This window comes from Pelobates fuscus, chromosome 5 (assembly GCF_036172605.1).
Source record: "Pelobates fuscus isolate aPelFus1 chromosome 5, aPelFus1.pri, whole genome shotgun sequence".
NCBI lineage: Eukaryota > Metazoa > Chordata > Amphibia > Anura > Pelobatidae > Pelobates > Pelobates fuscus.
The window spans coordinates 181,866,337-181,893,744 of record NC_086321.1 but is presented as its reverse complement, the minus strand read 5'-3'; the positions used below and the strand labels follow the sequence as shown (position 1 = coordinate 181,893,744).

General features: G+C 42.9%; 1 pseudogene; it reads left to right on the top strand.

Annotated features, from left to right (window-relative positions):
- The first annotated feature begins 25,968 nt into the window (after positions 1 to 25,968).
- Positions 25,969 to 26,803, top strand: LOC134612094 (olfactory receptor 6Y1-like; annotated as a pseudogene).
- The last annotated feature ends 605 nt before the right edge of the window (positions 26,804 to 27,408 follow it).

The window sequence follows — 27,408 nt, the reverse complement described above, 5'->3', positions numbered from 1 at the left end:
TTTTATTTATTCAAAACAATATGAAATGTTTAATTTATTTGCTTTCCTTATACTTATTATTTTCTTATAATTTTGTATATCACTCTATTATCCTACAAGGAGCAATGTTTCTTTTGCTGGGGTGGTCAATTTATGCAATTATTATGCCTACATTTTGTAAAATTAAAAAAGAGTTTACCAAAATGCATCATTCTTATGACCTGTAGGTTAGTTACAGTATGAGGAGGATTTTGTCATGAATGAAGTACATATATTTGAATGGGAGATTATATTAACCCAAACTTACACAGATTATAATACCTTTCTCGAAACTAGTCATGGGCTTTGCACTGCCTCTTAAAACCACCTCTACAAGTACTATTGTTGTGTTTGGAGCCCTTGGTTAATACAAAAGGGTCTGTTCACTAAACTAAAACTGGGTATTGTAGAGAACTGAAATAAATGTGCCAATTTATTACAAATATCTGACCTGGTAGAACACTCACTTCTTTTGTATTCACTTTTATGTTAACCCCTTGAATAATTAGTGATTATTGCTGGAGGTAGCATAAAACATTACAAATGAAATGGCCTTTCTGCAGGTTCATGTAACAGAGTAGAATGAAAAACACAACATTTGTAACAAAGCACTGGCACTTCTCTATAGGTATTTGTAAGGAAAAGGTTACCATTGTGGGAATTCAGATTCCCAAAATGTTAATGGAATTTACAAATGTTTACCACTGTATTATACTGCATGTGGCTGCAATGACTGAATACAATTGACTGACCAAGACCAATGATCACTATATAAAATGACATGTCAGGCAGAAATTGTAGCCTGCAAATTTGTTCTGAACTATTCCTTGAGGTCTAAGTGTGTCATAGTCTGTCTTCTCACCACTCTATCAGTCCTCCACTACCCCAGATTTATCCTTGGAATAAAAAGCTATTACCCTACAGTTGAAAATTTGCATAATTGAATATTCTATTTTTGCAAGTATGCATCTAGTTGCTGTTTAAACACTTATTTCCTGGCCATATCCATGGCAGTACAACGATGGGTAGCTCCTCCCTATCCCTAATTAGACAGGAACTAATTAAAATAAATGTATAAGTACCTCCTCCTATCCCCTCCTCCCTCAGTCTTTTTGTTCCTGTCCTATCCCTATAGGACATGTGTTTTTTCCTTGCAACTATTATTTTTATTTTATGGCTTACCTGGGGATTTGTTCCCCTGGCCCCTTGGGAGTTCAGCCTCTCTCCCTGGGGAAGTATCCAGTTACACGGCCCTGCACAAAGGTGATCCCCTGGAGAGTACCTCATTAGTGACCGTGGGTATGGTACTTGCTGTAACCCAAGGGGTAGCAAGCTGTTCAGCCTGGTTCCCTAATGCTGCAGTGACCCTATGGGTAGCAGTTGGCAGGTGAATATGGCCCCGGAGGTCTACCTTGCTGGTCTGGACTTCTCCCTGTTTCCGACTTCCCTCTGCCTTTTACGCCGTCCTTTTGAAGGGGTAAGTCCCTGTGGTTTCTTTCATTTTCACTTGGCGTTTGTTTTTTTGAACGCACATACGTTCGTATGGTTTGCTGATTGGTTTTGTGTCTATTCGTGCTTTTAGCCGTTTGCCTGAAATTTTAGCTGTTCGCATGAATTTTGGCCGTTCGCATGAATCTGGCAAACGTTCATTTGTTCACATGAATGGCTCGTTCGTCTGTTCGTTTGCTGTTCGTTAACCTGATTCACACAGGTGAAAGCTCTGTGTGTGACGTCAGATGCCTATTTAACAGCCCCCTGGTTCTCACACTCGTGGGAATCGTTCCGGCAAATGTTGCATTGCTTCCTCCTATCTCCTGCTGGATTTTCGCCTCACAAAAGGTCACAACCTAAGTCTTACAGGTAAGCCATGCTTTTTCTGGTTTGTTTTATCTGGTATTTATAAGACTGCAGATCACTGATACACTGTTCTGTCCCTATTTCTGCAGTTCTAAGCGGACTAGAGCTTCAGTGTCGTCCAAAGGGAAGTCGCCCAAAAGGACACAATGTGAATCCTGTGATAACAGAGGAGGTGAAACGTCTCTGTTTTTCTTGCCTATCTGTGACTGCAGGCCCATCTCAAAGGCAGTCCTCCATCCAATCTGCACCTGACATAATGCAGTATATTTCACAAGCAGTCGCTCTAGGCATTCAGGAAGCTGGGAAGTCCCGCAAGCGACCAAGGTGTTTGGAACCTTCGGAGGGTTCTCCAGACGTCTCTGATGTGGAGTGTATGACTATGGAATCTCTGAGAGAACTGGGTTCTTCTTCTGAGGATGAGGTGCTTCCAGCCCCAGATTTCCTAGACCCTGCTGATATTGACCATTTGATATCCAGGGTCCGCAAGTTTGAAGGAATCTTCTAAGGATGAGCCTTCTACATCCAGTCGCCCCTTCTCTGACCTCAGGAGGAATAGGGCGACTTTTCCAGCTCATGAGACTATAAAAGACCTCATCAAGGAGGAATGGTCCAGATCGGACAGAAAATCCTCTGCAAAAGGAAGACTTTCCAGACTGTATCCTTTTGAGGATGCTGACGCTGAAGCGTGGGATTCCGCTCCCAAGGTGGAGGCGGCCGTGGTTAGATTGGCCAAACGTACCACTTTGCCTGTTGATGATGCAGGTTCCTTCAAAGACCCTATGGACAGAAAGATGGACTTCAGTCTTTCCAAAGCATATGTGGCTTCAGGTATTGGCCTGCACACAGCAGTGGCCCTTATGTCAGTATCCAGGGCGCTTAAGGTTTGGATTGAGAATTTGGAGGAGAATATTAAGAACGCCAGGAGCCGTCCCTCCATACTGGACAGTCTCAAAGATCTGAAATTGGCTGTTGACTTTCCATCTGAGGCTGCGGTGGATCTGGTGAGGTCCTTAGCCAGAAATATGGCTCTTTCAGTTTCAGCCAGGAGAGTGCTATGGCTCAGATCATGGTCTGCTGATGCCTCCTCCAAAGGCAGCTTGTGCTCCCTTCCTTTTCAAGGCGACATGTTATTCGGTAAAACTCTGGTTGATTGTATTAAACGAGCAGCTGAAGGTAAAAAGGCCCTTCTGCCTCAAGACAACAGGCCCAAAGGTTCCTTTCGTGCATAAAGGGACTATTACCTGTTTTGAGATAGCAGATCCTACAGACTGGGTAAGGAATATGGGAGAAATCAATACTAGAGGAGCAGTCAACATGGTGCTAGAGGCAGCAAGTCCAAACCCTCCAAGAACCCCAGGAATCTGTGACAGGCTCATCTCCCTGTCAGACGGTGTTGGAGCTCCTTGCTGCAATTCCGTGTGGCGTGGGAGGAATCTGCATGCAACAATTGGGTTCTGGATATCATCAGAAGGGGATATCTTCTAGAATTTTGCAAACACCCTCCTTCCAGTTCCTTCCAAATCACAAAGTGGCTGGGAGACAAAGTAAAAAGGCTTGCTCTCCAGGTTTTCACTTCTCTACAAAAAGAAAAGTAATTGTACCAGTCCCGGAGTCAGAAAGGACTCACGGCTTCTATACACACTTATTTCTGACTGAAAAGTCCTTAGAAGGGTGGAGACCCATCCTAAATTTACACAGACTGAATCGATACTTGAATACCCGCAGATTCAATCTAAAGTGAAGGCTGTCTTTCCCAATCAGTGAATGTTATCAATAGACTTGTTGGATGCCTATTTCCACATCCCTATAGCCCTGTCACATCAGAAATACCTGAGGTTTGCAGTAGGGGAGGCTCATTTCCAACTCAGGGCCTTGCCCTTTGGTCTCAGCATGGCTCCAAGGACCTTCACGAAAGTGTTGTTGTTCTCGTCGCAGAACTGAGAAAACAGGGCATATCCATCTTCCATTACCTGGACGACATCCTGATTGTGGCGGATGACAAGGATACTTTGTCCTCCCATGCAACTGTTTGCCTTCAGTTCCTACAACGTCACAGTTGGAGGATCAATGTCAAAAAGAGCCATCTCTGCCTGAGTCAGTCCATGACATACCTGGGTGCTCTATCCGACACTTCCACAGGAAAGGTTCAACTCTCCCCAGAGAGGAACCTGAGAATACAGAAACAGGTTGTGGAGATGTTGGCATGCAAGGTGACTTCAGCAAAGAAGGCGATGAGTCTCCTGGGTTCCATGTCCTCCACGATAGGACTGACAAGATGGGCACAATGGAGTATGAGGAGCTTTCAGGCGAACTTCCTCCTCCAATTCTCCTCAAAGAGTCTAGTCCAGCCCATCAAGATTCTGTTGTCAGTTCACAATTCCCTGGTTTAGTGGCTGAACAGTGTCTCCTTAGCCAAAGGCTAATAATGACGAATGCCAGCCATTGGGGTTGGGGATCTCATTTGTTACAAATCGCTATTTGTAACTGGCCCTTTAAATGAGAAATTGCCCTGCTTCCCTGGATTGGGGAGAAGCATGTTTGCCAGCCTCCTGCCTCATGACTATGGCCCCTGGAAGATTGTGCCCCTGAAAACTTATTAACATTTATTGGGTGTGTATGGCCCTTTAAGAACCGTCTGGGGACATATTGTGACTTTGCTGAACAATGTCCCTTTAAGACTATGTCCCCAGACCTGTAAAATAACTTGCCCCTGGCTTTCTCCCACTTGGTTCAGTAAATAGGGCTTACTGAACCAAGTACCACACAGGCGGACCACCCAGAAGCTAAAGTGTGCAGGCAATTTACCTCCCAGGCTGTGAGGTTATTGCAGGTTAATTGCCGAGCGCTGGGTGGCCGCCATTCGGCAGCCGAACACGTGGCGGCGGCCATTTTAGTCATTCGAATGCGGTCAGCGGTGTATGCTAAAGATTCTGTGGAACCAAAATCGGCTACACATTCTGCCGAACACCGCTGACCCTTACCTTCTTCCATACTGAACTTGCAGCTCCAGAGACTAAGTCCCGTTCGAAATGGGACTTAGTCGTTTTTTCGCATGAAATTGACCGACCGCACAGCCCAAATCTATGGAACTGTTTTGGGCAGGAAATTGTGCTTGCGGTCGGTCATAAAGGGACTCCCAGCTAACTTTTGATCCACTGGAGGGATTTGGCTGATTTTTGGAAGTGTTTATGTTTGATGTATGCTGAGTCTGAATATGCAACTTTTATTGAAATTGAATGTATGGTTTTAAAGTTACAGTGTGTATGTGAAAACTGTATTTTTATTGTATGTAATAATTGGTTTAACTGTTTATCTGAGGGGAGGGAACCTGTGGGCTGTACTATGCTGTTATTGGTTAATTTCATCCTCCCCCTGGGAGTGTCCTGTGTGTACCTTATCCTAATAAAAAGCAGGCTGGGTGTTCCAGTCCTCAGACCTCTTCTGACCCTCAATACGTAGCCGTGTCTCGTTATTGGAGGGAACTGCTATATCACACTGGGGATTGCTATGCGCTGCATATTCCCCTGAGCTCTTAATCACTTAGCTCTTGTAAGAGCTTGTTCCGGATATGCTCTCCTGGAAGAGAGGTCTTCCCCACACGGTCCTGGAGGACAGAAGCCGATCCAGGGTGGAAGGAAGACGGCGCGGCTCCAGTTAAGCTACGGCGGTTGTGGAGCCTGCGGTGGTTGTGGTGTCGTCTGCAGTGCTTGGAGTCCTCTGAGAGGGCTAGGAGCATCCATCAACGGAGGGTACTCGGTCGGAGTACACGGAGCTCCGTTACATCATTGTCAACGCAACTTCGCACAGGAGGAGTGGAAGTTCCCTGCGGACAATTGCCTTCCAATCTCCTCGAACTCTTTGCTGTTCTCGAAGCCCTGAAACATTTCTCTCTGCTAATTTGTCACTGTTGGGTGAAGATTCGGTCAGACAATGCTGCGGTGGTAGCCTACATCAACCATCAGGGTGGCGCCAGAAGCTGCAGGATAATGGTGTTTATGCATCAGTTGATGTCAAGGTCACAGCAATTCGTCTTCCGGGGAAATAGAATCAGATTGCGGATTTCCTCAGCAGATCCAGAATTGATCTGGGAGAGTGGTCTTTGTTGGACGACGTGTTCCAAATGATAGTGGACAGATGGGGCCTTCCTCAATTGGACTTGCTTGTGACATGAAAGAACAGGAAGGTGGAGTGTTTCTTCACAAAGGACAACGATCCTCTAGCCATGGGGAGGGACGCCCTTTCCAGCAACTGGTGATTTCTAGAGGGGTATGCATTTCCCCCCTTTCCCCTGATTTTTTCCCATTCTAAGGAGAATGAGGATGGTTTGTGTCTCCCTCATACTCATAGCCCTGTTTTGGCTGCGCAAACCCTGGTTTCCTCTCCTGCAGAGCCTTTGTGTAGAGCCACACTGGAGTCTTCCGAGAGTCCCAGACCTTCTGTGTCAAGGTCCAGTCCTCCACCCAGATCCTTCCTCCCTCAACCTGATGGCATGGAGGTTAAAAGAGAAAGGCTGTTGACTAAGGGCTTCTCTCATGCGGTGGTAGACACCCTGCTCAGGGCTAGGAAGCGTTCCACTTCTAACACATACTATAGAATATGGGATGTTTTCTCTTCCTGGGCTTCCTCAAGGAATGTCTCGATCCAGTGTCCTTCCACAGGGAATATCTTAGACTTTCTTCAGTCCGGCCTCGAGAAGGGTCTAAGCTATAACACCTTGAAGGTTCATGTATCTGCCTTGTCGACTTTAACTAACCACAGATGGGCCTTTGATTTGGATGTGGCCAGGTTTCTTAACCCCTTAAGGACCAAACTTCTGGAATAAAAGGGAATCATGACATGTCACACATGTCATGTGTCCTTAAGGGGTTACAGTACTAAAAACCAGACCTCCGATTAAGCCGTTCGTTCCACCTTGGGACTTGTCTCTGGTTCTCCAAGCTCTAAAGTCTCACCCCTTTGAACCTTTGGATTCAGTGCCTTTTCATTTCTTCTCCATTAAAACTGCCTTACTGGTGGCTTTGGTCACAGGCAGAAGGGTCTAAGAACTTAATGCTCTGTCAGTCAAGGAGCCTTTCACAGTCTTCCATAAGGACAGGGTCGTCCTTCATAATATCCCAGAATTTCGGCCTAAGGTCACCTCGGCCTTTCATATTAACGAGGAAATTGTTCTCCCAGCTTTGCATACGGTTCCACAAGTAGATGGTTATGACAGAGATCTTTCCTCCTTGGATTTAGTGCGATGCCTCAGAATCTACATTGACAGAACAGCCTCTTGGCGTTCATCTCCAGGCCTCTTTGTCCTTTATAACAGATGTACAAAAGGGCAGTCAGGCTCCCAAATCTACCATTAGCAGATAGATTGTTTCAGCCATCATCCATGCTTATCAGGCCTCGAAATCTCCAGTCCTGCATGGACTCAAAGCTCATTCCACAAGATCCCTTTCCTCCTCTTGGGCCTCCTCTGCCAAGGTCTCTCCTGAACTGATTTGTAGAGCTGCCACTTGGTCCTCTGCCAATACTTTCATCAGACATTACCAAGTGAATGTCAGAGCCGGTCATTCGGACCAAATTGCTAAAAGTGTCCTTTCTGTATGAAACCTTTGATTCCTGAAGTTTGTCACTTGGTTTGTGGTATCAATACACTTTGCATATGATATTTTGGAGTCTGTGGTTTCTTTTTTTTATTCTTCCCATCCTTGGTTAATGATAGGGTATTACTCATCATTGTGCTGCCATTGATATGGCCAGGAAAAGGGAAAATGTATCCATACTATGTTGGGTAAGGGATACCAGAACAAAATCACAAGTCAAGGAACTAGCCAGGTCAGAACCAATATATGCGGAAATGCGCTTAGGGGTTAGAAAACTACAAAAGAGTACTGATCCAAAGGAGCTACGGTTTAAAATGTGATTAAGACCTGATGTCAACACTCTGCATTATTTGAATAAATAACACTACACCCTGCATTATTTGGATTACTTGGATGCACTCGTACCTATTTTGACACCACATCAACTCTAAGTCCATAAAGAATGCCAATGTCACAACATGCATCATTCTGAAATGAATAGTTTTAGAATGATGCATCTGAAGGCAGGAAGCAACAAAAAATATTATGTATATATTTTATTTATCTCAAAATGAGAAAAGACAAAGTGCAATCCAATAACATAACAATCAAGTAAAGTGCACAATGGAAAATGTATTAACTTATGTAATGTTTTCTGTGTGTAGTATTTTACATGGAGAGAATGCAAAATACAAAGTACATACAAATCCCTCCTCCCCTTTACAGTCCGTATATACCCCTATTTCTGTTTCCAGCTTCATTCCGATAGGTCCTTTTAATCTCCTGAGCTGTGTTCTATGAATTTAGATCTTTTTAGATCTTTTTCCTTTCCGCTTCTTCTGACGTCATCGCGACCTTGCACGATGATGTCATGCCTTTCTACGCATGCGTTCCACCGTAGCCGTTCAGGTATCAATGTAAATTTGTGTCTTTAAGTTCAGTGACGTCATCAAGCACACAGCATTCCAGAAGCATTCCATTTGGTGATTCCTGCCTGTATCTTCAGGTTTCAGACACAGTTTGTGAGTAATGTTCATTTCGGGTGATATCACAATTAAAGAGCCAGGAGGGGGAGACATGTAGGGATATACCATTATTAGTTATATATAAAACTTTATTTTTAAATTCAATGACTACAATTTAAGAAACAAAAACTTTAAGAAGTGCTTCCTTAATGTTAACTAGAATACCTCAAATAGATCATGATTATAATTTATAATTATGATTATAATTTATGATTAAGTAAAAATCAATATAACCATTGGAAGATGTATATTTCATATAGTGCTCTTAAATATTCTTCCTCACAGGTATTGATTTAAAGTCCATATGTACTAATAACAAATCTTAAATGAAATATCAATATAAATAAATGAGTAGGAATCAATATATAAATGTACAGATCAGTGTGTAAATAAAATTGAAAAATGAAATCTATACATGGAAGACAGGAAGAAATGTTGGTCATCTAGATACAAAACAGGATGTTAAAATACATATAAATACATAAAAAGACATATAGGAAACACAAAGAAGAAAGATGTAGAAAACCTACTCCTAATTATCAACTACCGTATATACTCGAGTATAAGCCGACCCGAATATAAGCCGAGGCCCCTAATTTTTCCCCAAAAAACTGGGAAAACTTATTGACTCGAGTATAAGACTAGGGTGGGAAATGCAGCAGCTACTGGTAAATTTCTAAATAAAATTAGATCCTAAAAAAAATATATTAATTGAATATTTATTTACAGTGTGTGTATAATGAATGCAGTGTGTGCGTATGAGTGCAGCGTGTGTGTGTATGAGTGCAGCGTGTGTGTATGAGTGCAGTGTGTGTATGAGTGCAGCGTGTGTGTGTATGAGTGCAGCGTGTGTGTGTATGAGTGCAGCGTGTGTATGAGTGCAGCGTGTGTATGAGTGCAGCGTGTGTATGAGTGCAGCGTGTGTATGAGTGCAGCGTGTGTGTGTGTATGAGTGCAGTGTGTGTATGAATGCAGTGTATGAATGCAGTGTGTGCAGGGCCGGTGCAAGGATATTTGCCTCCCCCCATATGTCCTGACCTCCCCTCCTCCTCCCTCAGTGGTCCTTACCTCCCCACCCCCGTGTTCCTTCACCCCCCTCCCCCAGTGGTCCTGACTCACCCCTCCCCTAGTGGTCCTTACCCTCCCCTAGTGGTCCTTACTTCCCCGTCCCCTCCCCTAGTGGTCCTTACTTCCCCCTCCCCTCCCCTAGTGGTCCTTATCCCCCCCCTCCCTCCCATAGTGGTCCTTATCCCCCCCTCCCTCCCATAATGGTCCTTATCCCCCTCCCTCCCATAGTGGTCCTTATCCCCCCCCTCCCTCCCTCCCATAGTGGTCCTTATCCCCCCCTCCCTCCTATAGTGTTCCTTTTCTCCCCCCCCCTCCCACAGTGGTCCTTATACCCCCTTTTTTTATTATTATTTTTTTTTTATTATTATTATTATTTTTTATTATATTTCTTATTTTATTTATTTATTTATTTTTCGTCCCCCCTCCCTGCTTGATATATGGCAGGGAGGGGGGCTCTCCTTCCCTGGTGGTCCAGTGGCAGTTCAGTGGGGGGGAGAGGGGGGCTGGCAGAGCTGTAACTTACCTGTTCTGCAGCTCCTGTCAGCTCTCTCCTCCTCTGCGCCGTCCGTGCAGCTCCCTCTGTCAGCTCCCAGTGTAAGTCTCGCGAGAGCCGCGGCTCTCGCGAGATTTACACCGGGAGCTGACCGAGGTGCTGACCGGACGGCGCGGAGGAGGAGAGAGCTGACAGGAGCTGCAGAACAGGTAAGTTACAGCTCTGCCAGCCCCCTCTCCCCCCAGTCTGTATTATGGCAATGTAAATTGCCATAATACAGACCTTGACTCGAGTATAAGCCGAGTTGGGGTTTTTCAGCCCAAAAAATGGGCTGAAAAACTCGGCTTATACTCGAGTATATACGGTAATTAAATAATAAATCAATATCAACATAAGGTCCCCCTTGTTGTAATGTTTTGAGGGTATTAATCCAATACGTTTCTTGTTGTGCTAATTTTTTTTTATTAAATTACCCCCACTCCAGTTGTTTTCTATTTTTTCTAAACCTATATGATAAAATTATTTCCAGTTGAATTTTGGACAGGTATTACAATGGATGGGGACAACGTGTTTATTTAAATGTTTCCTGATATTATTTTGGTGTTCTAAAATAGATTCCTTTAACTTTCTACAAGCTCTAAGTGCTTTTTTTTATATTTTGTTATATATTTTTATATCTTTTATTTTTCAAATTTTATCAAAATAATATTCTCTCTTTCAGAGAATATATTAAACCCAGAACATTGACATATTTATCGTACATAATTTTTTTATATATGAACTCTTAGTTGGGATATATATTTATTGCTTTCTTATCCTTTATTTGTCCCTTATATCCTCCCCTTTCATATTTATTGAGGACTTATACTGAGACATGTTTCGTCTTCTTTCTATTTCTTACTAACATCAATCTCCCATGTTTGCTTAGAGCATGCTATCTGATTTTCTTGGGATAATTTATCTAATATATTTGTAAGATGTCTATAAGTACTTTCCATTTATTTATTTTTGACAAACTGTAGGAATTATTTCTATTGATGCCCAATTCCATTTTAGATTACTATATATCGCCTGGGACTTAACTTTGTTCCATTCTGGAATCTTACTACTTCTCCAGTTTCTTGCTAGTACCAATTGTGAGGCCATAAGAATGTGTGTTATCATCATTGTATTCTCTTCAGTAGTGATGTCGCGAACATAAAATTTTCGGTTCGCGAAAGGCGAACGTGAACCTCCGCAAATGTTCGCGAACGGGCGAACCCGGCGAACCGCCATAGACTTCAATGGGCAGGTGAATTTTAAAACCCACAGGGACTCTTTCTGGCCACAATAGTGATGGAAAAGTTGTTTCAAGGGGACTAACACCCGGACTGTGGCATGCCGGAGGGGGATCCATGGCAAAACTCCCATGGAAAATTACATAGTTGATGCAGAGTCTGGTTTTAATCCAGATAGGGCATAAATCACCTAACATTCCTAAATTGTTTGGAATAACGTGCTTTAAAACATCAGATATGATGTTGTATCGAACAGGTAGTTTAAGGGTTACGCCCGCTTCACAGTGACAGACCAAACTCCCCATTTAATGCACCGCAAACAACCGCAAACAGTCCATTTGCACAACCGCAAACTCCCCATTTGCACAAGGTTGGATACCAAGCTAGCCATGTCCCGTTCCTTGTCCTCACTGATGTCATTGAAGGTCTCTCTTCCTCCACCCAGGAAGCGGGAAATGGAAAAAGATGCTTGGTCGGTCCTCCTACTTCAAATTTGGGGCACTGCGCGTGCAATCTAATGTGCCACCAGATAGGAGTAGTGTGTTAAGTAGTACTATTCTTATCAGTTTAATCCCTGTTACGTCCCCTATCAGGGGACGTGTATATAAGGCATAGATTTTAGGAAGCGGGAGAAGGAAAAAGATGCTTGGTCGGTCCTCCTACTTCAAATTTGGGGCACTGCGCGTGCAATCTGATGTGCCACCAGATAGGAGTGGTGTGTTAAGTAGTATTATTCCTATCAGTTTAGTCCCTGTTACGTCCCCTATCAGGGGACGTGTATATAAGGCATCGATTTTAGGAAGCGGGAAATGGAAAACGATGCTTGGTCGGTCCTCCTACTTCAAATTTGGGGCACTGCGCGTGCAATCTAATGTGCCACCAGATAGGAGTGGTGTGTTAAGTAGTACTATTCCTATCAGTTTAGTCCCTGTTAAGGCATCGATTTTAGGAAGCGGGAGATGGAAAAAGATGCATGGTTGGTCCTCCTACTTCAAATTTGGGACACTGCGCATGCAGTCTAATGTGCCACCATATAGGAGTGGTGTGTTAAGTAGTACTATTCTTATCAGTTTAATCCCTGTTACGTCCCCTATCAGTGGACGTGTATATAAGGCATCGATTTTAGGAAGCGGGAAATGGAAAACAATGCTTGGTCGGTCCTCCTACTTCAAATTTGGGGCACTGCGCGTGCAATCTAATGTGCCACCAGATAGGAGTGGTGTGTTAAGTAGTACTATTCCTATCAGTTTAATCCCTGTTATGTCCCCTATCAGGGGACGTGTATATAAGGCATCGATTTTAGGAAGCAGGAGATGGAAAAAGATGCTTGGTCGGTCCTCCTACTTCAAATTTGGGGCACTGCGCGTGCAATCTAATGTGCCACCCGATTGGAGTGGTGTGTTAAGTAGTCCCCCTCATCAGGCCTTTTTTAGTCGAATGTATCGCCCACTGTCAGTCCCTTCGGGATCCATCCCTCATTCATCTTAATAAAGGTGAGGTAATCTAGACTTTTTTTGACCTAGGCGACTTCTCTTCTCAGTGACAATACCTCCTGCTGCACTGAAGGTCCTTTCTGACAGGACACGTGAGGCGGGGCAGGCCAGAAGTTCTATCGCAAATTGGAATAGCTCAGGCCACAGGTCAAACCTGCACACCCATTAGTCAAGGGGTTCATCGCTCGGTCGAGTCGTTCTCTGAGGGTGGACCCCGAAGGGCTGTGACGATGCGTAGGACTTAAAAAGCTCTGCATGTTCTTCATCAACAACACGTCTTTAAAGCGTCCTGTCCTTGCCGGCGTGGTCGTGGGAGGAGGAGGATTACTTTCACCTCTTCCCCTGTTAGATTCCCGTTGTGCTGTGACATCACCCTTATACGCTGTGTAAAGCATACTTTTTAATTTATTTTGGAACTGCTGCATCCTTTCCGACTTGCGGTAATTCGGTAACATGTCAGGCACTTTCTGCTTATACCAGGGATCTAGTAGCGTGGACACCCAGTACAGGTCGTTCTCCTTCAGCCTTTTTATACGAGGGTCCCTCAACAGGCACGACAGCATGAAAGACCCCATTTGCACAAGGTTGGATGTCGAGCTACTCATGTCCTGTTCCTCGTCCTCAGTGATCTCTCTGAAGGTATGTTCTTCCCCCCAGCCACGTACAACACCACGGGTACCAGATAGGTGAAAACGAGCACCCTGGGATGCCTGTTGTTGTTGGTCTTCCTCCTCCTCCTTAAAGCGACATTCCTCCTCTGACTCCTCTTCCTCACAATCCTCTTCCAGCGTTGCCGCAGGTCCAGCAAGCGATGCTGATAAGGCTGTTTCTGGTGGTGATGGTGACCACAACTCTTCCTCTTCACGCTCATCTACGGCCTGATCCAGCACTCTTCGCAGGGCATTCTCCAGGAAGAAAACAAATGGTATGATGTCGCTGATGGTGCCTTCAGTGCGACTGACTAGGTTTGTCACCTCCTCAAAAGGACGCATGATCCTACAGGTATTGCACATGAGCGTCCAGTAACGTGGCAAAAAAATTCCCAGCTCCACAGAGGCTGTCATAGCACCCCGGTCATACTAATACTCGTTAACAGCTTTTTCTTGTTGGAGCAGGCGGTCGAATATTAGGAGTGTTGAATTCCAATGTGTCGGGCTGTCGCAAATCAAGCGCCTCACTGGCATGTTGTTCCGCTGCTGTATATCGGAAAAGTGTGCCATGGCCGTGTAGGAACACCTAAAATGGCCACACACCTTCCTGGCCTGCTTCAGGACGTGATGTAAGCCTGGGTACTTATGCACAAAGCGTTGTACGATCAGATTACACACATGTGCCATGCACGGCTCATGTGTCAACTTGCCCAAATGCAATGCCGCCAACAAATTTCTTCCGTTGTCACAAACCACTTTGCCGATCTGCAGTTGGTGCGGAGTCAGCCACTTTTCCACCTGTGCATTCAGGGCGGACAGGAGTGCTTGTCCGGTGTGACTCTCTGCTTTCAAGCAAGTCAAACCCAAGACGGCGTGACACTGCCCTATCCGGGATGTGGAATAGTACCTGGGGAGCTAGGGGGTGCCGTTGATGTGGAGCAAGACGCAGCAGCAGAAGAGGACTCAGCCAAGGAGGTTATGGAAGAGGATGGAGTAGGAGGAGTAGAGGAGGTGGCAGCAGGCCTGCCTGCAAGTCGTGGCGGTTTCACCAACTCCTCTGCAGAGCCTTGCATTCCATGCTTGGCAGCCATCAGCAGGTTTACCCAGTGCGCAGTGTAGGTGATATACCTGCCCTGACCATGCTTTGCAGACCAGGTATCAGTGGTCAGATGGACCCTTGCCCCAACACTGTGTGCCAGACATGCCATTACTTCCTTTTGCACAATTGAGTACAGGTTGGGGATTGCTTTTTGTGCAAAGAAATTTCATCCGGGTACCTTCCACTGAGGTATCCCAATAGCCACAAATTTTTTGAACGCCTCAGACTCCACCAGCTTGTATGGCTAATAGTTTGGACAAGCCAGCTGTCAGACGCTGGGCAAGGGGGTGACTTTCTGACATAGGCTTCTTACGCTCAAACATGTCCTTGACAGACACCTGACTGTGGGCAGATGAGCGGGAACTGCTCAAGGCGAGAGACGGAGTGGCAGATGGTTGAGAGGGGGCAAGGAGGACAGCAGTGGTTGACGTGGCTGAAGATGCTGGACCAGGAGGAGGATGGCGGCTTTGAGTTTGTGTGCTGCTTGTACTCATGTGTTGATCCCATAGGCGTTTGTGATGTGCGATCATGTGCCTACGCAAAGCAGTTGTACCTAGGTGGGTGTTGGACTTCCCACGACTCAGTTTCTTTTGGCACAGGTTGCAAATGGCATCGCTGTTGTCAGAGGCAGACACACAAAAAAAATGCCACACTGCTGAGCTCTGCAATGACGGCATTCTGGTGGTGGACACAGCATGCGTTGATTGGTGTGCTGTCGGGCTGATCCCGGGTGCCGATGCATGCTGTCTGACTGTGTCACTAGCTCCTTGCGACGACCTCCCCCTGCTTCCAACTCGTCTCCTCCTCCTCCTGTCTGTCTCAACATCTGAACTTTCGCCCTGTTCTTCTTCTTGCCGAGCGGGCACCCACGTGACATCCATGGACGCATCTTCATCATCAACCGCTTCACTTGTATCTGACAACTCAGCAAAGGAAGCAGCAGTGGGTACAACATCATCATCATCACACCGTATGTTTATGTGTGTAATGCTGCCTGCCTGAGACATATCCCTATTATCTATATCCTCTGGCAATAATGGTTGCGCATCACTCATTTCTTCAAACAGATGTTTAAATAACTCCTCTGACATACCAAGTGAAGCGGCTGTGGTGCTAGTGTTGGTGGTGGCGGCAGGCGGGTGAGTGGTATCTTGAGAGGTGCCGGAAGTTAAGCTGGAGGAGCATGGAGCGTCAAGGTTCCGAGCGGAAGCTGTAGAAGATTGGGTGTCCTATGTTAGCCAGTCAAATTTGTTCTCAGAACTTTTCAAGTTCAGGGTACGTGGCCTCTGAAAACTGGGCATTATTCTAGGGCAAAAGGGAATCACAGAACCACAACCACGATGGCCCCTGCGGGGTGGCCTGCCTCTGCCTGTCATTTTTTTTTGATTAGTGGTACTATGCATGCAAGCTACTGTGAGACCAGATATGAGTGGCACTGTGCAGTGGCAGAGGTTGGCAGAGTACACGCTGTAGGCCTGACACACCCGCTTGAAGACAACTAACTGCTATTCAATCTATAACAGTGAAAAAAGTTTTTGGGTTTTAAATGCACGCTATTGTGACACCAGATATTAGTGGCAATGTGCACTGGCAAGGTTGGCAGAGTACACGCTGTAGGCCTGACACACCCGCTTGAAGACAAGTAACAGCTATTCAATCTATAACAGTGAAAAAAAGTGTTTTGGTTTTAAATGCAAGCTATTGTGACACCAGATATGAGTGGCAATGTGCACTGGCAGAGGTTGGCAGAGTACATGCTGTTGGCCTGACACACAGACACTTGCAGATAACTAACTGATAATTAATCTATTACAGTGAAAAAAAAATTGTTTTTAAATGCAAGCTATTGTGACACCAGATATGAGTGGTGGCACTGGGCAAGTGGGCACAGTATCCACTGTGAGCCTGACACACAGACGCTTGCAGACAACTAACTGCTATTCAATCTATTATAGTGAAAAAAAATGTTTTGTTTTTAAATGCAAGCTATTGTGACACCAGATATGAGTGGTGGCACTGGGCAAGTGGGCACAGCATCCACTGTGAGCCTGACACACAGATGCTTGCAGACAACTAACTGCTATTCAATCTATTACAGTGAAAAAAAAGTTTGTGGGTTTTTAAATGCACGCAATTGTGCCACCAGATATGAGTGGCACTGTGCACACTGGCAGAGTACACGCTGTTGGCCTGACACACAGATGTTTGCAGACAACTAACTGCTAATTAATCTATTACAGTAAAAAAAATGTTTTGTTTTTAAATGCACGCTATTGTGAGACCAGATATGAGTGGTGGCACTGGGCAAGTGGGCACAGCATCCACTGTGAGCCTGACACACAGATGCTTGCAGACAACTAACTGCTATTCAATCTATTACAGTGAAAAAAAAGTTTGTGGGTTTTTAAATGCACGCTATTGTGCCACCAGATATGAGTGGCACTCTGCACACTGGCAGAGTACACGCTGTTGGCCTGACACACATAGACGCTTGCAGACAACTAACTGCTAATTAATCTATTACAGTAAAAAAAAAAATTGTTTTTAAATGCACGCTATTGTGACACCAGATATGAGTGGTGGCACTGGGCAAGTGGGCACAGTATCCACTGTGAGCCTGACACACAGACGCTTGCAGACAACTAACTGCTATTCAATCTATTACAGTGAAAAAAAGTTTGTGGGTTTTTAAATGCAGATATGAGTGGCAATGTGCACTGGCAGAGGTTGGCAGAGTACATGCTGTTGGCCTGACACACAGACACTTGCAGATAACTAACTGATAATTAATCTATTACAGTAAAAAAAATGTTTTGTTTTTAAATGCACGCTATTGTGAGACCAGATATGAGTGGTGGCACTGGGCAAGTGGGCACAGCATCCACTGTGAGCCTGACACACAGATGCTTGCAGACAACTAACTGCTATTCAATCTATTACAGTGAAAAAAAAGTTTGTGGGTTTTTAAATGCACGCTATTGTGCCACCAGATATGAGTGGCACTCTGCACACTGGCAGAGTACACGCTGTTGGCCTGACACACATAGACGCTTGCAGACAACTAACTGCTAATTAATCTATTACAGTAAAAAAAAAAAATTGTTTTTAAATGCACGCTATTGTGACACCAGATATGAGTGGTGGCACTGGGCAAGTGGGCACAGTATCCACTGTGAGCCTGACACACAGACGCTTGCAGACAACTAACTGCTATTCAATCTATTACAGTGAAAATAAAGTTTGTGGGTTTTTAAATGCACGCTATTGTGCAACCAGATATGAGTGGCACTGTGCACACTGGCAGAGTGCACGCTGTTGGCCTGACACACAGACACTTGCAGACAACTAACTGCTAATTAATCTATTACAGTGAAAAAAATGTTTTGTTTTTAAATGCAAGCTATTGTGACACCAGATATGAGTGGTGGCACTGGGCAAGTGGGCACAGTATCCACTGTGAGCCTGACACACAGACGCTTGCAGACAACTAACTGCTATTCAATCTACACGCTGTTGGCCTGACACACAGACGCTTGCAGACAACTAACTGCTAATTAATCTATTACAGTGAAACAAATGTTTTTGTTTTTAAATGCAAGCTATTGTGACACAAGATATGAGTGGTGGCACTGGGCAAGTGGGCACAGTATCCACTGTGAGCCTGACACACAGACGCTTGCAGACAACTAACTGCTATTCAATCTATTACAGTGAAAAAAAGTTTGTGGGTTTTTAAATGCACGCTATTGTGCCACCAGATATGAGTGCCACTGTGCACACTGGCAGAGTACACGCTGTTGGCCTGACACACAGACGCTTGCAGACAACTAACTGCTAATTAATCTATTACAGTGAAAAAAATGGTTTTTTTTTAAATGCAAGCTATTGTGACACCAGATATGAGTGGTGGCACTGGGCAAGTGGGCACAGTATCCACTGTGAGCCTGACACAGAAGCTGGCAGGCAGGCAGGCAACTGCAATTAGATTACACAAAAAAGCAGACTGATGTTCTAGCCCTAAAAAGGGCTTTTTGGGGTGCTGTCCTTACAGCAGAGATCAGATGAGTCCTTCAGGACTGTAGTGGACACTGAATTCACTAGCCTAGCTATACATTTCCCTATCAAATGAGCAGCAGCTACACTTCCCCTCCTCTATCTAAGAATGCAGCTTCAGAATGAATCTAAAATGGATGCTGTACAGGAGGTGGTAGGGTCTGGAAGGGCGGGTCTGCTTCTGATTGGCTGGAATGTGTCTGCTGACTGTGAGGCACAGGGTCAAAGTTTAGTCAATGATGATTAATAGGGGACATAGAAACATAGAATGTGACGGCAGATAAGAACCACTCGGCCCATCTAGTCTGCCCAGTTTTCTAAATACTTTCATTAGTCCCTGGCATTATCTTATAGTTAGGATAGCCTTATGCCTATCCCACGCATGCTTAAACTCCTTTACTGTGTTAACCTCTACCACTTCAGCTGGAAGGCTATTCCATGCATCCACTACCCTCTCAGTAAAGTAATACTTCCTGATATTATTTTTAAACCTTTGTCCCTCTAATTTTAGACTATGTCCTCTGGTTGTGGTAGTTTTTCTTCTTTTAAATATAGTCTCCTCCTTTACTGTGTTGATTCCCTTTATGTATTTAAATGTTTCTATCATATCCCCCCTGTCTCGTCTTTCCACCAAGCTATACATGTTAAGATCCTTTAACCTTTCCTGGTAAGTTTTATCCTGCAATCCATGAACCAGTTTAGTAGCCCTTCTTTGAACTCTCTCTAAGGTATCAATATCCTTCTGTGTACAGTACTCCAAGTGAGGTCTTACCAGTGTTCTGTACAATGGCATGAGCATTTCCCTCTTTCTACTGCTAATACCTCTCCCTATACAACCAAGCATTCTGCTAGCATTTCCTGCTGCTCTATTACATTGTCTGCCTACCTTTAAGTCCTCAGAAATAATCACCCCAAAATCCCTTTCCTCAGATGTTGAGGTTAGGACGCTATCAAATATTCTGTACTCTGCCCTTGGGTTTTTACGTCCAAGATGCATTATCTTGCACTTATCCACATTAAATGTCAGTTGCCACAACTCTGACCATTTTTCTAGTTTACCTAAATCATTTGCCATTTGGCTTATCCCTCCTGGAACATCAACCCTGTTACATATCTTAGTATCATCCGCAAAAAGACACACCTTACCATCAAGACCTTCTGCAATATCACTAATAAAAATATTAAAGAGAATGGGTCCAAGTACAGATCCCTGAGGTACCCCACTGGTGACAAGCCCAAGCTTCGAATATACTCCATTGACTACAACCCTCTGTTGCCTGTCACTCAGCCACTGCCTTACCCATTCAACAATATTGGAATCCAAACTCAAAGATTGCAGTTTGTTGATAAGCCTTCTATGTGCAACAGTGTCAAAAGCCTTACTGAAATCTAGGTAAGCAATGTCTACTGCACCACCCTGATCTATAATTTTAGTTACCCAATCAAAAAAATCAATAAGATTAGTTTGGCATGATCTCCCTGAAGTAAACCCATGTTGTCTCTGATCTTGAAATCCATGTGTTTTTAGATGTTCAACAATCCTATCCTTTAACATGGTTTCCATCACTTTCCCCACTACTGAAGTAAGGCTTACTGGCCTATAGTTGCCCGACTCCTCCCTATTACCTTTCTTGTGAATGGGCACAACATTCGCTAACTTCCAATCTTCTGGGACTATTCCTGTTAACAATGATTGGTTAAATAAATCTGTTAATGGTTTTGCTAGTACACCACTAAGCTCTTTTAATAGCTTTGGGTGTATTCCATCAGGTCCCATTGACTTATTTGTCTTTACTTTTGACAGTTGAAATAGAACCTCTTCCTCTGTAAACTCACGTGTAATAAATGACTCATTTATCCTTTTTTTTAACAGAGGTCCCTTTCCTTCATTTTCAGCTGTAAATACCAAACAAAAATATTCATTGAGGCAGTCAGCTAGACCTTTATCCTCATCTACATACCTTCCTTCTTTTGTTTTTAATCTAACTAATCCTTGTTTTACTTTTCTTTTCTCATTTATGTATTTAAAAAAAGTTTTGTCCCCCTTTTTTACTGACTGTGCTATTTTCTCTTCTGTGTGTGATTTGGAAGCTCTTATAACTTGCTTAGCCTCTTTCTGCCTAATCTTATAGGTCATTCTGTCTTCCTCACTCTGGGTTTTTTTATAATTACTAAATGCTAACTTTTTGTTTTTTACTATTTTGGCCACATCTGCGGAGTACCACAGTGGTTTTTTGAATTTTTTGCCTTCAGTAGTGCAGCTTTTAAATAATCCCATTTCTTTTGGACTCCATTTAAGTTGCTCCAGTCTGATAATGACTCCTTTACACATATTCTAATTTTAGAAAAGTCTGTTTTTCTAAAGTCTAACACTTTTGTTTTGTGTGGTGTGACTCAGTCACTGTTCTTATATTAAACCACACTGACTGATGATCACTGGATCCTAAACTTTCACCTACAGTAATATCTGATACCAAATCTCCATTTGTTAACACTAAATCTAGTATGGCCTCTTTACGAGTTGGCTCCTCAACGACTTGTTTTAGAGACAATCCCAGTAGGGAGTTTAGAATATGTGTGCTTCTGGCACAAGTAGCTATTTTTGTTTTCCAATTCACATCAGGAAGATTAAAGTCACCCATGATGATAACTTCCCCCTTCATTGTCATTTTAGCTATTTCTTCAACTAGTAGATTATCTAACTCTTCAATTTGTCCTGGGGGCCTATAAATCACACCTACACGAATTACTGTGTGATTACCAAATTCTAACGTAACCCAAATGGACTCTATGTTCGTCTCACTAACCTTTATTAGGCTAGATTTTATGCTATCCTTCACATACAGGACGGTTCGAACCGCGCATGTGTTCACCCGCCGTGGAAAACGCGAACATGCTATGTTCACCAGGAACTATTCGCCAGCGAACAGTTCGGTGCATCACTACCTGGCAGGCCCTGAAACGCACACGTGTGAAGGAAACTGACTGCTATTATTTCACAGTCAAATTTCTAGGTTTTTTTTAATGTACACTACTGTTACACCAGATGTGAGTTGCACTGGTGTGATACTGTGCCCTGGCAGGCCCTGAAACGCACACGTGTGAAGCAAACTGACTGCTATTATTTCAGAGTCAAATTTCTAGTTTTTTTTTTTTTTTAATGTACACTACTGTTACACCAGATATGAGTTGCACTGGAGTGACACTCTGCCCTGGCAGGCCCTGAAACGCACATGTGAGAAGGAAACTGACTGCTATTATTTCACAGTCAAATTTATAGTTTTTTTTTAAATGTACACTACTGTTACACCAGATATGAGTTGCACTGGTGTGACACTGTGCCCTGGAAGACCCTGAAATGCACACGCGTGAAGGAAACTGACTGCTATTATTTCAGTCAAAAAAGTTTTGTTTTTTTGTAAATGTACACTACTGTTACACCAGATATGAGTTGCACTGGTGTGACACTGTGCCCTGGCAGGCCCTGAAACGCACACGTGTGAAGGAAACTGACTGCTATTATTTCACAGTCAAATTTCTGTTTTTTTTTTTTTAAATGTACACTACTGTTACACCAGATATGAGTTGCACTGGTGTGACACTGTGCCCTGGCAGGCCCTGAAATGCACACGTGTGAAGGAAACTGACTGCTATTATATTACAGTCAAAAGTTTTTTTGTTTTTTTAAATGCAAGCTATTGTGACACCAGATATGAGTGGTGGCACTGGGCAAGTGGGCACAGTATACGCTGTGAGCCTGACACACACGCTGGCAGGCAGGCAACTGCAATTAGATTACACACAAAAAAAAGCAGACTGATGTTCTAGCCCTAAAAAGGGCTTTTTGGGGTGCTGTCCTTACAGCAGAGATCAGATGAGTCCTTCAGGACTGTAGTGGACACTGAATACACTAGCCTAGCTATCGATTTCCCTATTAAATCAGCAGCAGCTACACTGTCCCTCCTCTCACTAAGAATGCAGCTTCCGAATGAATCTAAAATGGATGCTGTCCAGGAGGTGGGAGGGTCTGGAGGGAGGGTCTGCTGCTGATTGGCTGGAATGTGTCTGCTGACTGTGAGGTACAGTTTCAAAGTTTACTCAATGATGATGAATAGGGGGCGGACCGAACATCGCATATGTTCGCCCACCGTGGCAAACGCGAAAAAGCTATGTTCGCCAGGAACTATTTGCCAGCGAACTATTCGGGACATTTCTACTAGAGAGCTTTCCTTCCCTCCTGTTTCTGCTCGTCTGGGGTGGGTTTCGGGATTCTGTTTACTGCGTCAATATTTAAGAAATGAAAAGTTTTAGAGAGTATACAGGATAATTTATCTTGCAATATTTCACACAGGGTTTGAAATATAAAGAAAAGCGAAAATGCTATTTTTCTCACATCACATACAGTAGGTGTGAAAAAACTATAAAACAAAATGGTCAAACATTTTGCTTATATGCATTTCCAAGTACTCTGAAGATATTACTAGCACTATAATTTACTGAAAATGGCAACAGAATGCAAAAAGAATGTCACCAGAACAACTACAGCTTATTGGATTTGTTCTGGTGAGTAGAATCATTACCTATAGGCTTTTTGCTGTAAACACCGTTACATTATATCCTAGTGCTAACTTCACTGGCCACTCCTCAGATGGCTGATACAGATCCTTCCTGGGTCATGCCTGCCTAAAATGCATCCACACATTCAGTGTCTCCTCCCGCTGCATGCAGACACTGAACTTTTCTCATTCGTTGATTCAATTCATCTCTATGAGGAGATGCTGATTGGCCAGGGCTGTGTTTAAATTGTGCTGGCTCTGCCCCTGATCTGCCTCCTTTTCAGTCTCAGCCAATCCTATGGGGGAGCATTGGGGTTGGATCAGGCCACCACTTCTGATGATATCAGCAGACAGCTTGTTTTTCTGAGGCAAACAGCATGCAGTGTTACAGCTTCACGCTTGAATACAAGTAAGATTATACTATTTTTAGGGAGGCATGAGGGTGACGGGGTGGCTAGATGGTGGTTTTAACACTATAGGGTTAGGAATACATGTTTGTGTTCCTGACCCTATAGTGCTCCTTTAATACAGTTAAATTAAATATTGCTAAAATAAAGGTATTTAAAACTTCTATTGTAATTTTTATCAAACTCTGAACTACTACCTCCCCCCTCCCAGCTCCCACCCTCCCCTATTCCCCATGCTCTCCCTTTCTCCAGAGCTCCCAAATCTGACGGCTCCTTCTGTGTGTAGGTACCCTGATATGGTATATCTGTATGGTGCATCTCAAGAGATCACAGGGCTCCCCAAATGACACCCGAGCGGTTCTACCTTATATATCCATGACTAATTAAAGTGTGTCTATATACTCATGCCATTGTTCCCATACTTTATTGAATGAGGGGAGGGTTCAAGTCAGTTTTATGAATGGGAATTCAGTGATTGGCTCAGTGGCGCCGCCGATAACATCACCCCAGCCACAGAATCTGTACAGAGTTGCAGGGAGCTTGGCAGTTCTTACAGGGCTGAGGATACACTTCAGGTATTCTTGTCAAGGTAAAAAATGGAAGGTTGGGTAAACCTCATTGTCTAAAAAAAAATGAAATAAAAAATGTGTATATGAATGTGTGTATTTATGTGTATTTCAATGTGCATGTATATGAATGTAAGTGTGTGAATATGAATGTGAATATGTAACTTCCATAAAGAGGTTGGTGGGTGCAAAATGAGACACAAAAAATAATTCTATGGCTCAAGGGAGGGGATACATTTCCACACTGGGTGCCAAGGTACTGCTGTGTAACAGCTTTTCGGCTGCTGAAAACATCTGCAGCAGTCCAATAGATGTGACTGCACACATGAGTGAGGCATGAGGGTAGAGGACCAGGGAGGATAAAATTATGTGTCCTGCATCATCTTTTGTGTAAGTGCAGAGTTTTATATATTTGGCTGATGTTGGTGGCTGCTGTGTACACTGATTGACAGTTATGAGTAGCAGATTTACATGGCAATGCACTTAATGGGAGCTGTGGTCAATTAGCTGGGGAGTTGCAAAAGGCTATTAGGCTATTTTAGACTAGATGTCAGGATCCTATCTTGACAGATAAGTCCTATGTTCATTTATTTCTGTTCCTTTAAACAAGTACCTGTTTCTCGCCTCTAGTGAACTCCCTAGCCACTAGTCACCTGAGTCTCTCACCTGCACAGCATGAATCAAGTCTGTTATAAAAGGCCACACTTGAGAAAACCAGATGGCTTTACAACTGAAGTTGATGTCTGAAAAGACTTCAGATCCTAGGTCTTGTGAAGCAACCTGTGATTTAGCTTCATTGATTCTGTCCTGATTTACTACCAACCCTGCTCCATACCAACCTGGATTGCTTACAACCCTGCTTTATCCTACCAACCTGAATTATACAAACCTGCAAAACCCATATCTGGACATTGCTGCTAACTCCTATTTACAAGGTGTTATTTCCTTACCCTGAAACCTTGTTGTTCTTTTTACTTGTCTTAATATTCTACCTATACTTGTATCTCTAGCTTTCTTATTATTTGCAAACATCCTGTTTATTTTCTATATTGGGCACATTGCCTAAACTTGTATTTCCATCACCTTCCTTCTCCCTATTATTTCAAGTTATCCTGCTGTTATGTCAATACCTACCAATAAAACCTCTTTTGTTAACTCTGGCCAAAACCTCTTATCTGACCTGCACAAGATCCTGACACTAGATTTTAAAATTCCCTTTCCCATTTACTACACATAAGCCCCTTATATTGTACTAAAATATATATATTTTTTTAATTTATCAGTTGATGGTCCAAACTGATTGTTTTATTGAAACCTCTTTTATTTTATTTTCCTTCAAAAAAAAGAAAAAAAAAAAGTTATTTAGATCAGGCAGTTGTATCGAGTTTTTTTTTTGTTTTTTTTCTAAAAAAACAACAACCCAATTTTTTTGTTTTAATTGCAGCATTGGCAATTTGAGGCAAATAAGTTGCTCATGTTTTGCAGTTTGGGCATTTGCGCTCAAAAAGGATTGACATTGTAGAGTATTCCTTTAAACACTGCATTGCGTTGTAAAAGTATTTAGAGACAATCTGGGTACTATATTTTTAAAGAATGTATGATAATCCTGTACAAGAAACAAAGGTTGATTTACATGATTATATAAATATCATAACTTAATATTTATGTAATCATATAGTCTACATTTAGACTGTTTTCTTCATTTTCTTTAATAGGTCTGGACTCACAATGCAACATAATGAAAACACCAGTGACATTGCTTTAACTAATTTCATCTTGCTTGGTTTTCAAACATCTTCCGTAATCCAAAGTATTTTGTCATTTCTCTTTTCTATCATGTATATAATTACTATCCTGGAAAATGCAGCCATCATTGTGATTGTTAGCTATGACTCCAATCTCCATACACCAATGTACTTTTTTCTCACAAAATTATCTTTCATAGAAGTAATTTATGTCTCTGATACTGTCCCCAAATTGCTGAGTGATCTTGTAACAGGTAATAAAATAATTTCGGTACAGGGATGCATTCTGCAATTATACCTTTTCTTGTCAATAGGATGTACTGAATGTTTCTTATTAGCAGCCATGGCCTTGGATCGATATCTTGCCATTTGTAAACCATTGCACTACCTCAATATTATGACCACTAAAATGTGTTGGAGTCTAACTAGTAGCAGTGTCTTTTTAGGCTTTCTCTCTTGTTCATTCTCTATAGGTTTGATAGCTCAGCTCAACTTCTGTGTACACAGAACTATTAACCATTACTTATGTGACATCTCACCAGTTATTAACCTGTCCTGCGACAGCATCTCAACTGTGGAATTAGTAGACTTCATAACAGCAGTGCTCGTTTTGATTACCTCTTTGATCCCTATTATAATATCGTATATTTACATATTATTCACATTAAAAAAAAATCCCTCTGAAAGAGGATGGAAAAAAAGCCTTCTCTACTTGTTCTTCACACTTGACAGTAGTTATTTTATTTTTTGGCACAGCTATATTTATGTATGCACGACCCAAAGCCATTGACTCTTACAATTTCAACAAATTAATTTCTGTGCTGTATTCTTTTGTTATCCCCATGGTAAATCCTGTGATTTACTCTCTGAGAAACAAAGAATTGAAGAAAAGTCTTCATAAAATGTTTGCAAATGTTTCATTCTAATGATAGGAAGAAAGCAGAGACATGAAGATAAAAATGAGAGTCCGAGAAGTAACAAGTCTTTAATAGATACCTGTAATCACACACTATTTATTTTAAATTAAAGGGTGCCAGGTATAACTTATGTTATGCATTAAATTCTATTTATACATTGTGCAGATTTGCTACCAAATATTTAGTTGGGAAAAGAATATTTAAAAATAGTCATGGAAAAAGAAACCCTTTTTGAATTCTATGGTTTTACATATCGAAACATTATAACAATCACATGTTCTCAGAATGTCTTAAAACTAGGTAAATACAACAACACATGACAAATTACATTGTGTCATAATTTATATCACAAAATAGAGCTAAAATACAGAGAAGCCATGTGTGAGAAATTAAGTACACCCTCACTGTTTCTATAGGAAAGTGGCTAAGTAGCACAAGTGCTGCTAATCGTATGCTCTTGATTAATTGATCATCAGCAAGTGTGACCACCTCTATAAAAGCTGAGGTGTTAGCAATATGCTGGTGTGGATAATTCAGGTGTGTGTTAGCACAATGTCAAAGAGGAAAGACATCAGCAATGATCTTAGAGAAGCAATTGTTTCTGCTCATCAAAT